This window comes from Equus asinus, chromosome 2 (assembly GCF_041296235.1).
Source record: "Equus asinus isolate D_3611 breed Donkey chromosome 2, EquAss-T2T_v2, whole genome shotgun sequence".
NCBI lineage: Eukaryota > Metazoa > Chordata > Mammalia > Perissodactyla > Equidae > Equus > Equus asinus.
Genome location: NC_091791.1, coordinates 78,887,863 through 78,903,988, shown reverse-complemented (window position 1 = coordinate 78,903,988; position 16,126 = coordinate 78,887,863). Strand labels below are relative to the sequence as shown.

The 16,126-nt window shown below is 40.5% G+C and overlaps 1 protein-coding gene across 6 annotated transcripts in view; it reads left to right on the top strand.

Annotated features, from left to right (window-relative positions):
• The first annotated feature begins 285 nt into the window (after positions 1-285).
• Positions 286-16,126, top strand: part of CHRM3 (cholinergic receptor muscarinic 3) — a 455,156-nt gene continuing 439,315 nt past the window's right edge. For all 6 annotated transcript variants that reach the window (XM_044758496.2, XM_070492156.1, XM_044758503.2 and 3 more), the window contains exon 1: positions 286-424. The gene's annotated coding sequence lies outside the window, so the exon portion shown is untranslated. The remainder of the gene's footprint in view (positions 425-16,126) is intronic.

The following is a 16,126-nucleotide window of genomic DNA, read 5'->3' as shown; positions in this document are numbered from 1 at the left end:
AAAGGACGTGAACAGAAAGGGCCAGAGCGTGCAGGGAGCCGCAGGCGCGGGGGCGGCAGTGCGGGGCCCGAGCGCTGCAGTTTGGGCAGGTGCCGCGGCCACTGCCCGGAGGCGGCATGTGACGCGCGGTCGCAGCTGCCCGCGGGCAGAGCGCTCTCGGACCCGGGAGCGCACACCGTGGGGCAAACCGGTGCCATCCCGGATCCCCACGCTCCTCGTCAGTTCGCCTGGGCGGCAGCAGCGCTTTTGGAAAGACGAGCGATGAACCGAAGCGCGGCTCCGGGCACCGGCGCGCAGTCTTAGCACTCTCGCTCCCTGATCGCCGAGCAGGAGGCGACGAAGGGACGGTGGACCGGGCGCGCCCCGCGCATCGGGGAGGCTCAGACGACCAGCGTGGGACTGCCACCTGGAGCGCAGCGGCCAGGTAAGGACTGCGCCCGCCACCGGGGCGCTGGGCAAAGCGAGTGGCAGAGCGGCTGACCTGGTTTCTCGCCTTATCGCGTTGCAAAAGGAAGAAAAAGTTTTCAGCGCGGATAAGAAATGTCTTTGCTTTGGGGAGTTTAAAGATGGTACCGGGGAGGGAGGAAAGAGCTGGTCTGTCGATTTGCTGGGGGACTTGAACCTGGCGAGAGCGCGATCTGGAGCCGAGTTAGAGCTCTGGGACTGAGGGTGGGGAATGCCGAGGTGACACCAAGAGCCGGGAAAGAGACGGGAATAATAGGAATGGTGGCCAGGAGACAGCCTGGGACGCCCCACCCGGCTCTCCCCCAAGGCAGGATTCGATGCACGAAGTGTCCGGACTAGAGGACCTGCTCGGCTTGATGTGTTTCTGCGCGTGCAGGTTCCCCCATTTGATTTCCTAACGCTTTTAAGAAGGCTAAAGCAGACACCCGCCAAGCTCGCCCTGGGGTCGCCTGTTCTGATTGCATTTCAAGGGCGAAAAGACAAAATTGGCACTTCGTGTAACATCTGGGCAAAGGTAGCGAAGGTACATAGCCCGGGTGGGTGCGCGTCTTAACTGACCCAGGGAGAGTCAACACTCTTGGAGCGGCAACGCTGGACTGCGCCGGATCTGGATCTCCTATTTGGAGCCCTCCCCCAGCACAGCCTCCTTCCAGCTGGGTTAATGTCTGCGTGTTTTTAAACGCCAGGGGCAGAGGGACAGTTGACTCGAGCAGCAAAATTCACTTGTCTGATTAGCGCTGTGCATGTTGGAATTGCGATCCTGTTATGCGTGCGTGTGCGTATGTGTGACTCTCCCAGCACGCAGGTTGGAAGTGGTAGAGGAAGCAAAGGTTTGAGAATTGCATCCATATGGACAGATTTCAAGAATGCAAACATTCTTTTGTCTGCAAGTGTTATTTGAACCTGTCCAATGGCTCTAAGAACATATTTTCCTCCCGCTGTCCGTCTTGCAATGTCAAAGTATGGCTCTCCTTAGGAGGTAAATGTATTTATCAGAGCGTTTATGTTGTTAAGGACACTGGTTATTTCACTGTATGTTTTGCACAGACCTTTTATGTCTCTCTTGGCCTCTGAGTTCCAACAAAACAGATAGCCTAAGCCCCCATTTTGGGTCTTTCAGCTTACTATTTGAAAAATAATCTTGTTTAAAGAGTGTATTTGTTGATTATGTAGTCCCAAATTTTGTATTGTAAGATGATTATATTGCATGAAACATTCATCACTATTTCCTAGGTTTAAAACAATGCCCCTGTATTTACTTAAAGAGGGAGACCCTGCCTAGGAATATACACTTCAGAAAGGGCAGAGCAAACCTAGAACAAATACATGCAGGTAGACAGGATTGTGGCGGTAGCATATTAATAAGAAACACTGAGGTCTTTATGCTCCACATGTGGTGGGGTAGATGTGGCATTGGGTGCATCCTCTTCTTATAGGAGCTGGTAGTGCGAAGCATACGTGGAACATGCCTGCCTCTCCAGTATGTATTCAATATGTGCGGAAATGTGGGAGATCGTCCGCTCCTTTCATTGAATAACTTATCTTTAGACTTTGGTTACATACTTTGTTTCAGTTAGCTTAATATATAATGAGCTATTGTTGAGTTAGAAAGCATGTTCTTTTTGAAATGGGTTTCCATATGGAAATATAACTTTAGCTTAAATTACTAATTTAAAATTAATTACATTGCAGGTTGGATTTAGTCTGTTTCTGTAGGCTGGAGGGGTGCTATGAGATTGAATTTAACATGGAAATAGCAGTGTTGAAATACCTTTTTTTAAATAACAGCAAGTATTTATTCAAATGGACTTAGTTTAAAAAAATGAGCTAAGTAGATTTTGAAAAAATCTTTGACAGTGTATATCTTTTGCATGAAAAATATTGCAAAAGAAAAGTGTAATTTGGGAAAAGGGAAAGCATGTGTGGAATTGGTCAGGATTTAGAGAAAGATTGAGTGTTATAACAATAAGAGCAGTTCTGCACCCAACTTAGTTTAAACTTATTAAGGAAACTTTCCTTTAAAGTTTAGAGAAATGTATGGATATACATTATCTTATTTTTCTTCCTGGGAAAAAAGTAAAATATCACTTCAAAAGTATTTATTTCTGAAGATTATTTAGGCATACGTAAAAGTTTTTTAGGGTGTACCTTCTCATTTTCTTTTCCTTAAAAGGCAAATGATTTATTTTCTTACAAGAAGAAAATCTGTACATGATTTTAAACTACAGTGTGTGAAAATATAAATTTCTTTTAGTGACACTTTAGCTGTTAATTGCAGGCAACCTGTTGAAAAATGAGCCTGGAAAAAAATGTGAAATTCACAGAACTAAACTATCTTGGATCCACACCAGTAAATTGAATAGACAGAAAATTATACGCTATGATTAAAAGCAAAGTTGCCTTGTGTATTTGCAAATTATAAAGTAATAAATGTTTTCAGATCTTTACCTAAAATTTCCTCTATCATTTCCCGGGCCAACATATTGTTCTTGCCTAATAAAGTTGTTAACATTGGCAGAATTAGTTGCTTACTCCTAAATGGCCTGGACGTTGTCAGTGTAACTATTAAGAAACTGGGTCTTGTTTGCAACGCAGGGAAGTTTATATTGGGAACAGCTGTGGTGTAGTGGCACTTCAGATAGATGAATGAACTGTGAATCATAGGAAGATGGAGGCTCTGATCGGTATGCAGACAGATGCATCTGTCCTTCACTTATGGAACCTAATTTTATATCATAATAGATTATGACTAATAGCATTATCCTCGCATTGTGGTTTTGAAGTATCAGTGAGTAACTGGAAATGTTTTATTGTATACAATATGTTTGTGAATTTAAAATACATTTTTCTTACAGAAGAATATCAAACAGGCATATACAGCTCCAATTAAAAATTAATCAAATGCCTCCACCAAGGTTATTTTTTAAAAGTTACTCAACATAATGAAATGTGCCTTATGCTTAATCCTTGATTGCAGTGCATCCCTGGATGTGATGGCCGAGAAAGTTCCGCAAAATTTTTCACCCGTCGGTCTCATTTAGTCCAGTGGACTCCTCATCCTGGTGATTAGTCTTCACAGAACTGTGGGATAGAATTTCAACCTCAGTGGAAAGTGTTGAATTTAGGGGAGAAATGTGAAGAGATCATCTAATGAATTTGACAGGAGGCAAAGCCAGTCAAATTGAAAGTTAATTTCTTGTATCTGACAAACTCTATCTTCTCCATTTCTTAAGGAAATGGTTTTTGTTCAAATCTAATTCAAAGTACACACCTTGCATCCTAAATCACAGTCACTTCTCCCTCCAGCAGCACTCCTCAGAAAGGCTGGGCAGGGGCAAAAAGTGCCTTGTCAGTTGTAAACCCAGCATCTGGACTTCTCCATTCCCTGAAGATTGTGTATCCTGGGCAGTATAGATCTACATTAGCATTGTCGTCACACAAAGAAATCAACACCCTTTTGTTCTAAGGAAGTTATTGAAAATGTTGAATCACCATCTGTATTCCTTCCTTGAGCATTTCTTTCCCAGAGTACAAATGGAGATGATGGCAGTTGCCCTGTCCGCAGTGTAGAGTGGTTTTGAATGTCGAGAGGCATGCCTGTGAAAGTGCTTTGTGAACAATCTGTAAAGCACTCTAAAATGCAGTGCACGATTTGAACCCACACCCACCTTAATATTCCTTGACACAGAGCACGGAGAGCAGCGTGTAGGTGTCCCTGTGGCTCAGTAATTGGCTGCTGTGTGTTCCTTTTTGTCCAGAAGATTTGGCAGCTTGTAGATGCCCCAGCCCCTGGCAGGCTCTCCCCTTGAGGCTGGCGATCCCACCTGTTGGAACTTCCTGCCCATATGCTCCTGGAGGCCAAGTCCTCTGGCTGGCGTGCACCTTCTCAGACTTCCTCTGCTAAGGCTGCAGCTCGCCACATTGACACTGACCCGGGATCCAATGGTGATGACAGCAAGCCAACAGAGGGAATATTTGAGCTGCTGCCATCTTCTTCTCACCAATTCTGCCAGCTCATCCTGAAACCAGCTAGAATATGAACACTTTGAGGAGAAACACTGGAAAAAAAAATGACTAAATATGATTAGACAAACAGTAGTTGGCAATGCATTGTGGGCTTTGAGCTCTTGCCTTCACCAGCCCATGCAGAGACCCGAGGGCTGGACTTACTGATTTGTCAACCAGTGCACTCCACAGAAGAACGGAGTCTAAGATGGGTTTACCTGCCCTAACCCTAGTGAACTCTAGCAATTTCCATGCCCAGCTAGCCTCAGTTTCTCTACCTCTTGTCATATTTGCCATTTTATAAGACTAGGCTTCTCTCATGTTTTTAATTTGAATTTTTAATACTAGATTAAAGTCCTGCCTGGAAAGACTTAGCTGTGACCTTGACAGTTAGCCTCACCCTTGCCAGGAACTTCTCTCCAGGAGCAAGACTCTATTCTTTCTCTTCTCGGGCTCTGATGCAACCCTGAAGTGGACAAACCCCTGGACCCAAGGCACAGCCACCCTCCTGACAATGTATCATTTCTGCCTGGGGACTTGTGCTGCCAAGTTCCACTTGACAAATAAAATCTCCTTGTGTGCCATTGTTAGCAGGATCAAATCTCACTTCTTCACACTCCTCCTGGCGACTGTAATTTGAGCTGCTGACTCTCCACCACAGAATTAATCCTTCATTAGGTCATTTGTTCTAGCTGAGCCTTAGCTTATTTCCTGTCCCCAGTGTTCCCTTGAGATTGGGCATGCCAGCTGAGCCATGACATGTTCTAACTCCCTGGTTAACCCTACTGCAGGAAGTGGTGCTAGTATAGACATCCTGGGTCAGGCAGGATATCCTTCAACTACTGCTGTTGAGATAAAATTCAGGAGAGGTTAAACTAAGTAAAATATTACCAGCCTGTTTCAGAAAGGATGGGGCTGCCAGATGTCTACTGCAAAGGACCTGGCATTTATGGTTATGAGATGCTTTGATGTTCTTCTACTGAAATCTTCTAATTTATCACAGGTAGCTGTAGCCTTGGAATTAGATTCACATAGAAATATCCTGTCAGTAAGCTGTAGGAAAAGGGATCCGCTGTCCATATTCTTTTGAACTTATCACTTTGGAGTAGATTACCCCACTAGAATTGCCCGTGGGACCCAGTCTGGAAAGAAACCTAGTTACTACTTACCTGAGCGCCACTCTTGCCCATAGCCATTTGAAGTTCCATCCGGCTAGCTTTCACCTCCAGTGGACCAAAATCCAGTAGTATTTTGCAGACCCCAAGAATCCATATAAATTTCAAGTATTATTGGGTTATGTGCATCTTTCTCTTTCTCTCTCTCTCTGTATATCATTATATATGCATATTAATTTAAAAGTGTTATTGAACGCAGTGACTTTTGGGGATTTTCAATTTTTTGTTCAAAATGGTCTAAAAGCACAATTTCTCTCATGTGGAGATCCCTCAAATTATTTGCATTGAAAAGAAATTCTCATACATGAAATGGGTACAAAGATCCTCCCATCTTCTTTGCATGTGATTTTTCACACGCATAGTAACACATGTCATGTGCATTATCTTGTGGGAAGGGAGGCATGAAGGGAATCTGGAATTGTTGCAGTGTTCCTTGATATGGAACATTCTCCTTTCTTCCCTCCTTATCCCCAAATCCTTCTCATCACACAAGAACCAGCCAACCTTTTTCAGCTTTCCTTGAGAGCAGCTATCACTCTGCTTTCCCTGTGATGAATTATTTTAAGCCCCTTATGTCATTTAACTATATGAAACTGACAACATATCTCAGCACCTACAAGCTGCATGTCCCTCCTCTGATGGGTGTACTCACTATCTTTAATACTAAATTTGACAGTCAAGGATAGCCCAGGTAGTATTTAGGATTCTCTCCAAAGAAGTTAACTTCATGAAAGTATATGGTAGGCAAATTTTAATAAATACTTACTTGAGTAGAATAAGTCTATCTGCCTATCTGTCAATCTGTCTATCTCTGCTTTTCACTTATACACGTGGCTGTCTATCTCTGGGGTAACTCTTTCTGTCAGAGTTGTCTAATGTGCCAGGCACCGAGGACATTCTTTTTCGGATACACAGGAGGATGAGTCCAAGGCTCTGCCTTCGAGGAATATATGATCAGCATCAGATGAGAGCAGCCAGCTCAAGAAACCTCAGAGTTATAAGGTAATGTTAGATGTTGTATTAGGTTCCTAAGGCTTAAAACAACAGAAATGTATTCTCTCACAATTCTGGAGACCAGAAGTCTGAAATTGTTGGCAGGCTTACACTCTCTCTAAAGACTTGAGGGCAGAAGCCTTCCTTTCCCCATAGCTTGCCTGGCGACTGCCTCCAGTCTCTGCCTCTGTAGTCAGAATGTCTCCTTCTTTTCTGTGTGTCGCCTCCTCTGTGTATCTGTCTGATAAGGATACATGAGATTGCATTTTAGGCCCACTCAGAAAATCTAGGATAAGCTCCTCCTTTTAAGAGCCTTAACTTTATCACATCTTTTACCTTATAAGGTCACATTCATGGGTTTTTGGAATTAGGACATGGACATATCTTTCTGGGGGCCACCATTAAGCCCACTACAGATGTCATCAGTGAACAACATTCTACTTCGTGATTCCAACACTGGTGTCATCAAACCATGTAGTCTGTATGCTCTGAGAAATTAGTGCTCCCAAGGCGGCTCATTCTATTTTCAGAGAGCAGTGAGAGGCAGATCGTCCCTATATTGAGCCAAAAATCTAATTCTTACTGTGCTTGTTTGTCTTCCTAATAATTCTGAGAGTTATGATCAGAATACTTCTGATCTTTCTTCCATGAGAAAATCTTTAAAGTTCAACAGTTTAAAGTTAATTCAACCTGGACTTTTGTGTCCCTTCTGAATTTTCCTGTTCGTTCTTAACCTTTTCATTTACACTCAGTGAATAGCATCCACACCCTCCTGGTTTCACTACCCTCTGACTGTAACCCTTTTTCTCTGGCTTCCATCCTCACCAGGTTCACAGAAATCACTCTGCCAAAAGTCACCTGTAACCTCTTAGTCATAAAATAAGTGATCCTTCCTTGGCTAGCCTCTTCAATCTCTTAGGAACACCTTTAACCTCTCTTAATTTTCAAAGCATCCTATTTGCCTGGCTCTCCTCCCCTCTGGTTTCTCTTCCTCCTCCCAGCTTCCCCACCCGCCCCATCTCCCATGCAGTGCAAGCCTTTCTAAGAATTTATCTTTGGTTGACTCCTGTGCTTTTCCCATCCCCTCCTCCATTTTTGTAACTTCACTCATTTTCACGTTTCCAATACCCTTCAGTGTGGATCACACTCATTTCCTCATCTCCAAGCCCAGCTTGGCTTCTGGAAGGAAAATTTCCTGGATAGCACAGCTTCATCTTGTTCCTCCTCGTCCTGCTCCTATGGACTCTCTCACTCCTAGGAATAGCATGAACATCCTACCGCTCAAAATTTCTGAGTAATCTTGATTTATTCTCTTCCATTGCCTCTCACCTTTAGTCAGATACCAAACTGTAATAACTCATTCAAGAAATAGCTCAAACCTCTCGGCTTCTTTTCTTTACTACAACTAGCAGCCTAATTCATTGCTTTTCCAACTTTAGCGTACATTCAAAACCAATAGAGATCTTGTTAAAAGGCAGATTCTGATTCAGGACGTTTGGGGTAGGGCCTGAGAATCTGTATTTCTAACAAGCCCAGGGGATTAGATGCTGATGCATGTCACACCTTTACACCTTCCTCTTAGTGCTTCTGAGCTTCCCAGATGATCTCCTTCTAATCCATTTTACACAGGTTACTTTTATCAATGACCGAATCCTATTTATCCTCAAACAACTTCTTCAACATCCCCTTCTGTCACCTATTGAATAACCACAAAATCTCTTACATCCGCACTCAACTAGCATTCAACTTGTTCCATGGCTTGGCTTTATATTTTAAATTCAGTCTCAAGTCTTGAGATCACCTTCCACTTTGCCCTCAGTACTTGCTGTTCAATGTATGCTTTGCCATTTTCACGACTTTCCTATGTTCTCATATGCCCTTTCGAGTGCCCTTTCTTCCACATCCTCATGGGTCTAAATTTTAGCAATTTGTCAAGGACTGCTTGAAATGACACTTTTCACTATGAATTCATCTTTTAGTACTTTATCAGATTCTCAGTTTTATTACTGATCACATTTACTCTTGTTTGTGTGTGTATACAAACACAATATTATAGAAATTATTTCAAATACTAGAGTGTGAAATCCTTGAAGTACGATGACATGTTTCATTTGTCCTTGTCACCCGAAAGTACCTTGTATGCATCTTCCCCATAAATGCTCAATATACACATTGACGTAGAAAATGTGTAAATATAGTGTTTTTTCTGTTTTCTTATTATAAAAGTAATATGGAATACACAAAATTCAAAGATTACACAAATATCTTATGTCAAAAGTAAAAGTCCAGTGCCCCCAAAATAACCATAGTTAACAATTTGATGCATAATTCTCTGATATTTTTCTATATACATCTTCACTTCTATACAAAAATGGGATAGTAATAGACTTTTGCAACCTGACTTTAAATGTAAATCTATCTCCCTATCTTTTCAATCTGTAGTGTGCTTCAAAAGATTGACTGATTTCACTGTGTAAAAATCAATCCACTTAAAGTGGTCCAGCAATATAAAAATATGTTTGCTTTGAATTTCTAATCAGTTAAACATCCCTTTATTCAGCACTTTCTCTGCCCCTAGGATTGTGGTAGACACTTTGGATTTGTAAGAGTAAGACACAAATATTGCCCCAGAAGGCACAAGCTATTCTCGTACCTTCAGGCTAATGTTGGCCGGTGGACTGATGGAGATGTGTTGATCACTCATCTTTGATGCCAGATTATAATCATCATGTTTAATGACATGCACTCTCAGATAGCTGAATTTTATATTGAAATTTAAACTTTCATACTCTTTCGATCTGTGAAGAACAGATGACTCATTTTGAATTCTGAACACGGACATATTTATTTGTCTAACACACTTATAATGTATATTAGCTTGTGTTTCGTGAATGAATATAAGCTTGAGATAAAAAACAGAAGAAATCCTTAGCAAAGATTTAGCAAAATCTTTTTGTATATTTAACAAAACTACGATTTAGAGAGAAGTGTGAAAAAAAGTCATATGAGCTATGTCTTAAAATGCCAGTAAGTAAAGGCACAAAGTAAGATGTTTGTTGAAAAGCAAATTCCAAAGAAGTCAAATCAATATTCCTCTAAGAATTTTGGAGATAAACTCTTAATAATGAGGAATGCTTGTTACTGCTACCATACTTGTCATTTCTTAAAAAAAAAATCAGTGTTGTGGTAGAATTCTGGAAGATGGTTTTCCTAGGTAATGGAGGACAAGAGTATGTTTGGAGAATCTGGAGTTGTCAGTAAAGTTCATTATGTCTTATGAAGGAAAAAATTAAAAATAGAATGCCAGACCATATGAAGCTAAAACTTTGAAGCTGTCTGAGACTTCTGCAGTCTGAGTTACTGAAATTGTATAAAGAATATTTCTACATTTTCTGTCTTGTAGTCAAGAACCCAAGTTTTCAAGATGTTGAATGATTCACCCAAGGCCACAAAATTAATAAGCCTGGGTCTTTTGACTCCATGTCTAGGTTTCTCCATTATTTCAGCCTAAATCTCTTCCCAGGAGTCAACAAGCGTTGTTTCTCACCCCAGATGCTCTCTCTTGGTGATTTTAGCTGCATTTAGGACTTCAAGTGTCAGTAGACACAGTTCTCTAGTTTCACACCTCTTCCCTTGAGTGCTAGATATCCATTTCTGGCACTCTGTTAGCCCTTTCCACAAAAAATATAAATCAGGCAACTCTGATGTACCATTTGGACACTGGAACCCATCACCTTTCTCCAGAATATCCTATTTTTCGTTTATCAGTTGATTGCATCACAGTCATCCTAGGATCTCAGAGTTAATCCCTTCTGAATCAGTGTTTCCTTTATTCCTTCACTCTCCACCTGCAGTCACTAAATCTTAATGGATTTTCCTGAAATATCTCATGACATCCTTGCCTTCTATTTCCACTACCACTTCCTTGATGCAGGCCTTTCCCATTTCCCCTGAGCACAGTTCCGGTAGCCTCTTGTCTCCTGCCTTCCATCTGTTTTGCTTTTACCTGTTCTGTAGTGAGATCAAAATTATTGACAATTTCACTCTGCATAACTTTCAGTTCCCTCTTCCCTTCCTCCTTCTGCTGTGGCCCTGGAGCCATATCAGGCTGCTTGGGGGTCCTTGGATGTGCCTCCTTCTCCTGCCTCTAGGTTTCTGTCAAGACTCTCTGTGCTTCCTGAAATGTGCCAGCCTCCCTTTGACTGTTAGCAGTCCTACAAATATTCAGAAGATTGTCTTCTCCAAGAAAGTTTGTCTTTTCAATCCCAATGCTCCTTTAGTGTATTATTCTCAATGTCTGTCATAACATTTGCCGTACTCTTTTGCACTAGAATAACTTATGTAAATTACAGTCTTTGCCTTTAGATTTTGAGCTTCTCACCAGGAGCTGTGCATTATTTACTTCTCTATACCTAAGACTTTACACATTGTAAAATCTGAATGAGAAGCTCACTACATTGAATGATGCTTTAGATCCCTGTAAGAGTGGAGGCTTTTATGTTATGTTTTATTTACTCATATATCCCAAGAAACAGTGCTTGCACATAATGGACTCTCAATACATATTTGTTACTGAGTGAGTTCCTCTTATTCTTCCTTTTGGATGGAAAAATAAATGTGAGGTTCAGCAGTTTTCAGTGTATTTTAATAATGGCAAAATAGTTTATATAATAGTAAACAGTAGGTACTTCTTGATGAGTGTTATACAGAACATAATGAAATTTTCCCAGGTCAGACTCAGAGTTTCACTTGCCTGGAGGGGTGTCTGTGTAAATACAGTGGTTACACTGGTGACTCTAACATTTTGAGAGGCTTGGTCCTTTCAGATAACATCCTCCAAATTATGGCTTCTCTTGCCAACTAGTTCTAATGGCCAGTGCTTTTGAAGTAGTTGATCATCAGCCAGTTTTCCCGAGGGCTTCTTATAACCACTGGAAAAGCTTCCATCACAGCAACTTCTGGTGATGTTTCTAAAACCATGGCCCAGGAACATATGCACCAGAATCATCCGGAGTGGTTGTTAGAAATGTGGTCCTAGGGACTGAAACAGACCAACTGAATCAGAATGGGGTCAGGGTCTGTCAATCTGTATTGTAAATAATTGCCTCAAGTGACACTTCTGCTTGTGAAATTTTAAGACCCACTAGTTGAAAATTAACAGAGAGAGCTTGAGAAAAAGAGAGAGAGATTGAGAGAGAAACTGAGAGAGAAACATTTTCAATTTTTTCTGAGGAGGTCGGGAGCCTGGATTGGCAAAGGGTACATTATCTTAGGCTGTTCTCTCTGGTAAGATGAGTCATATTCGGTTTAGGGTGTTTCTCAGGCTTTGAGGAAGGGTGGAGTGCTCTGTTCCACTGGAATTTGAACACAATAGAGCAAGGACTGAGACCTCAGGTGTAGAATTAAGATGAAGCTGTTTGCATCAAATGTAGCCCCCCATATCTAAACATATACTTGTGTGTGTGTGATTTGTTTTTACAATATGGATAGTAGTGTTCACAAGATGGTATAAAAACAGAAATTATCTCAAATATAGGCAGCCCTCAACATGTTTTTCTTGACTTATATCCTGGAACTAGCATAAGCAGACTGTATTTGTGTGTGTGTGTGCAATGCCTTATTTAGAGGCTACCTGTCTGAGCAAGTACATTACATATATTATTGATATGAACAACAGGATGTCAAGAAAACCAAGGTAAAATAGTCTAGGACTGCTGCATGTGTGTATAATAGTTCAATTATTATGAATGTTCATCAAAATGGACATAATTTATTTTTGTTCATCGATTAAAGGGTATTCTATATAGATCTTTTAGAGGTGAGTAAATTTTAAAAACCGTATACAATACAATTAATACTGTTCTTTAATAAACTTAATGTATACTAATGCATACTAATCTTTTAAGAGTATTAAATTAAATTATCAATCACTCTGTGCCTTAGAATTTTAGAATTTCTGTGGTAGGTGACCCACAGTCTGATCTATTTCCAGCTCTTCTACTGGTCATTCACTTGTTTGTTAAATTTATTGAGTTCCTGGATTGTTTCAGGCACTGTTCTAGGAGCTAGAGACAAAGGGATGAGTAAGCAGGCAAGGTGCTGCCTTCATGGGACCGATGTCTTTGTGAGAATCCGCAGGACCTGGAATCATATTCCCAAGGAGTGGGTTCTAAAAAGGCCCCTATTTGATTTCAAGCCCAGAGGATATGGGGGTATTAGAATAGCTTGAACAATTAGATGTGTGACCATCCTGAGCTTTACTTTCCCTCCATCTCTTAAACTTGGGGCTTCGACTGAATTTTTCTCCAAAAAAATATTGACTGTTTTCTGGAAAAATTAGACTGCTGATACTGATTTTTGCCACGAGATGGCAGACATCTGCACTTGTGCATCCAATGAGTGAGTCAAGTTTTAAAAAATTAAAATGAAGTTCAAAATGAACCACTTGATATGAAGAAACGTTAGTTCCACGTGAGTGAGAGGTAGGGGTCGCTCCTCTGTTCCATGGATTCCATGCTCCCTGGCATTTAATTTTCAATGTGGCTCCCTGCTCTGTTTCTTTTCAAACACAGGGAACCCAATTTTGAAATGCTTTTTGAAAGACACATATATTGCTGAAGGTATGATGTAACAGAAGTTCTCTCGCGTACTTTGGCAAGAGTTCTGTTTTATGTGAAATGGTTAGAAGAGATTTTGCAAGTCGAGACGCAGAAGAACACACTTGGTGGATCCAGGGAGTGTGCTACTTTTCCAGATATTTGAGAAACAAATGTTTCATTTTGTTGTGGTGATATAAGAAACAAAGATACTAGAAACTCTCGGCCTGACTACTTCACTTGATCTTACCATTGGTTACAGGAGTTTGAAGAAAATGAAATATTAACAGAAGTTATATCAGGGAAAATCACATGTATAAACCAAGATTAACATCACCTTTACCGAACTAAAAGGTGGCCCAAATCCTGCTGATGAAGATCCCACCTATCCTCTTTTCAGCAAAAAAATAACGAACCAAAGCATGATGTTCAGCATGTCTTTTAGAAGCCTGAGAGTGCCAAATTGTGTGTTCTCCAAGTCTGAAACAGACTAAGCTATAAAGAAGTAGTGTCCACTGACTCTAAATTTTTTGAAAGGCTGGACCAACTACAGATGCTGCCTTTGACTTCCTAAGCAGCTTGGAAAAATTGTTTTAAGGCAGCTAAGTTCAGAAGGGGTTATAAAAATTAGTGGCAAAGTCTTGACCCAAGATACGTGTTTATAGTCTACAACTATGTTAACTTGTAAAATAGAGTTATCTGAGCCAAGTTATTCTTGGGATTCAAAGGGTGGAGAAGCCAAATCTTTTTGGAGGGATACCAGGAACTTCTTAGTTTAAGGGATTTTGCTTGAGAGATACTTTAAAGGACCAGTGAGATTTACATAGATGGAGATGCAAGGTAGACTAGGCAGAATTTATCATACAAGTGAAAACTCCTTGCGGTTTTTTTGTCTATGCAGCAAACACTCTATCTCGGAGCCTTTGTGCCTACTATTCTCTCTGTTTGGAGCACTCTTTATCCAGAAATCTCTACAGCTTCCTTCTTCACCCACTTTAGATCTGTCCTCAAACGTCATCTGATCAGGCCGGCATTTTGTGATCACCTCATCTGAAATAGCATGCACACCCTTCCATCACTCGTCATCTCCTTAATCTGCTGTTTTTTGCTTTATAGCATTTATCACCACCTGACATAATGCGTACTTATTTTTTTCATTTATGGTTTGTTTCCACCCACTACAATATGAGCTCTCTGAGACCAAGGATTTAATCTTTTTTTAATTGCTAATCTCCAGTTCCCAGAACACTGCCTGGCCCAGAGTAGGCTCTCGACAAATGTTAACTAAATAAATGAATACTCAACGTCACTTTTATTTTCCTTATTGTGGGAAGGAAAACTTACAGACCCATTCCATATTGTCCTTTCAACCAGGGTCTTTGATTTTGTACATCCGTATTGAAATCATCGCTAATAGCATTATTTACAATGAATTATAGGATTATAGGCCTGAAGAACAAGGAACTAAACTAGCACATTCAATCAAATTTACTTGAGTATGCCTAGCTTTAATTGTTTCCAATAATGCTATTTTACCCTATTTTTCTATTAGAAGTAGATAAGAGAGAAATAAGTTGTTCCTTTCTAGGTTTTAAAAATCCTGTTTTCGTAAATGCTCCTTTACTTAACTGTGAACATATGTGTTAGAAAGGAAGTCGAGAAATCCCGCAGGCAATCAAATGGAAGGGGAAGATGGAGGAGGGCTTTTCCGAATCTGAGACTCTGTGGCGCAGGTTAGGGAATCAACAGCTGAGTATCTGCTATGTGTCACGGTGCAAAATGTGGTAGACAATCAAGGGTGTGTTGGCCTGGGTAATTCTTCATGTGCCACAAGAGACTGAAGTTTCTATATTACGTGGCTAATATGATTTCTAGTGCTCCAGTTATTCTGAGGCTCTTTAAAATAACTAAATGTTACACTCTGTTAGGTTTTTCACAATAAAATCTAGGGCTTGAAATATTGCTAAACATACTTGAAGATAATGTATTCTCTTTTTTCATTCATCAACTATTTATTGAATAGCTGCAAATGCCAAGATGCTGCTCCATACTGGAGATAGAGTGATGAGGAAAGAAGACAGGGTGTTGGCCTCATGGAGCTTGACGTTTAAGTGGATCGACTAATTTTTCTTGCTGTTGAGAAGTAGCTTTAAAAAATATTACAGTGTAATAAGTAATCTGATTTGAAGAATGCTGACATGGACATAATCATAAGATCAACATCCTCAATGCTGTAAATTTTATTCTGATGATGGTTTGGTGGAAGGCACTCACTGGAAACACTATTTCTTTAGAACGTGGGCATCACCAAATCACACACACACTCAAGTTTGAACTGTTTGACAAGGCGCTGACCTCAGTTGGGCCTGAATTTTTTCCATCTCAGATCTTGAAACCGTACGAGTATGTGAAAACCTTTGACTGTCTAGGCTCTGAATCAAAGGAGAAAACAATGCTTGTACAGGTGTGGCTTCAAAGCAAGTATTTAGAAAGCTAGGAAGGTATTTTACTGGGGTCACACGGAAGTTAGTGGTCACATAGGATTTGTGATTGTCATGAGCTGGACTATTGATCTCTAAAAGGTAATGAGATGCTTGGAGTTGATATCAAGGTATTCACTGAATAGAGAATATCTTTTGTTAAACAAAATCCGTGATCTAGACACTAGAGCTATTTTGATTTGAGGACATCTACTGTTCTTTTCTAACATTTTAAAGAACATTTTGATGTATGGTATTAGATGTGTATTAACCTTAAAAATGATTTTTAACCACAAGTTCTCTCATGCTCCCAGACTTGTAAGGTCTTTCTTAATTTTTACCAATTTACTTTCCAAAGTTCTCCAACCATGGTTTTTCCTCTTTCGTTTTCCTTTAATCCAGTGTTTCTCAA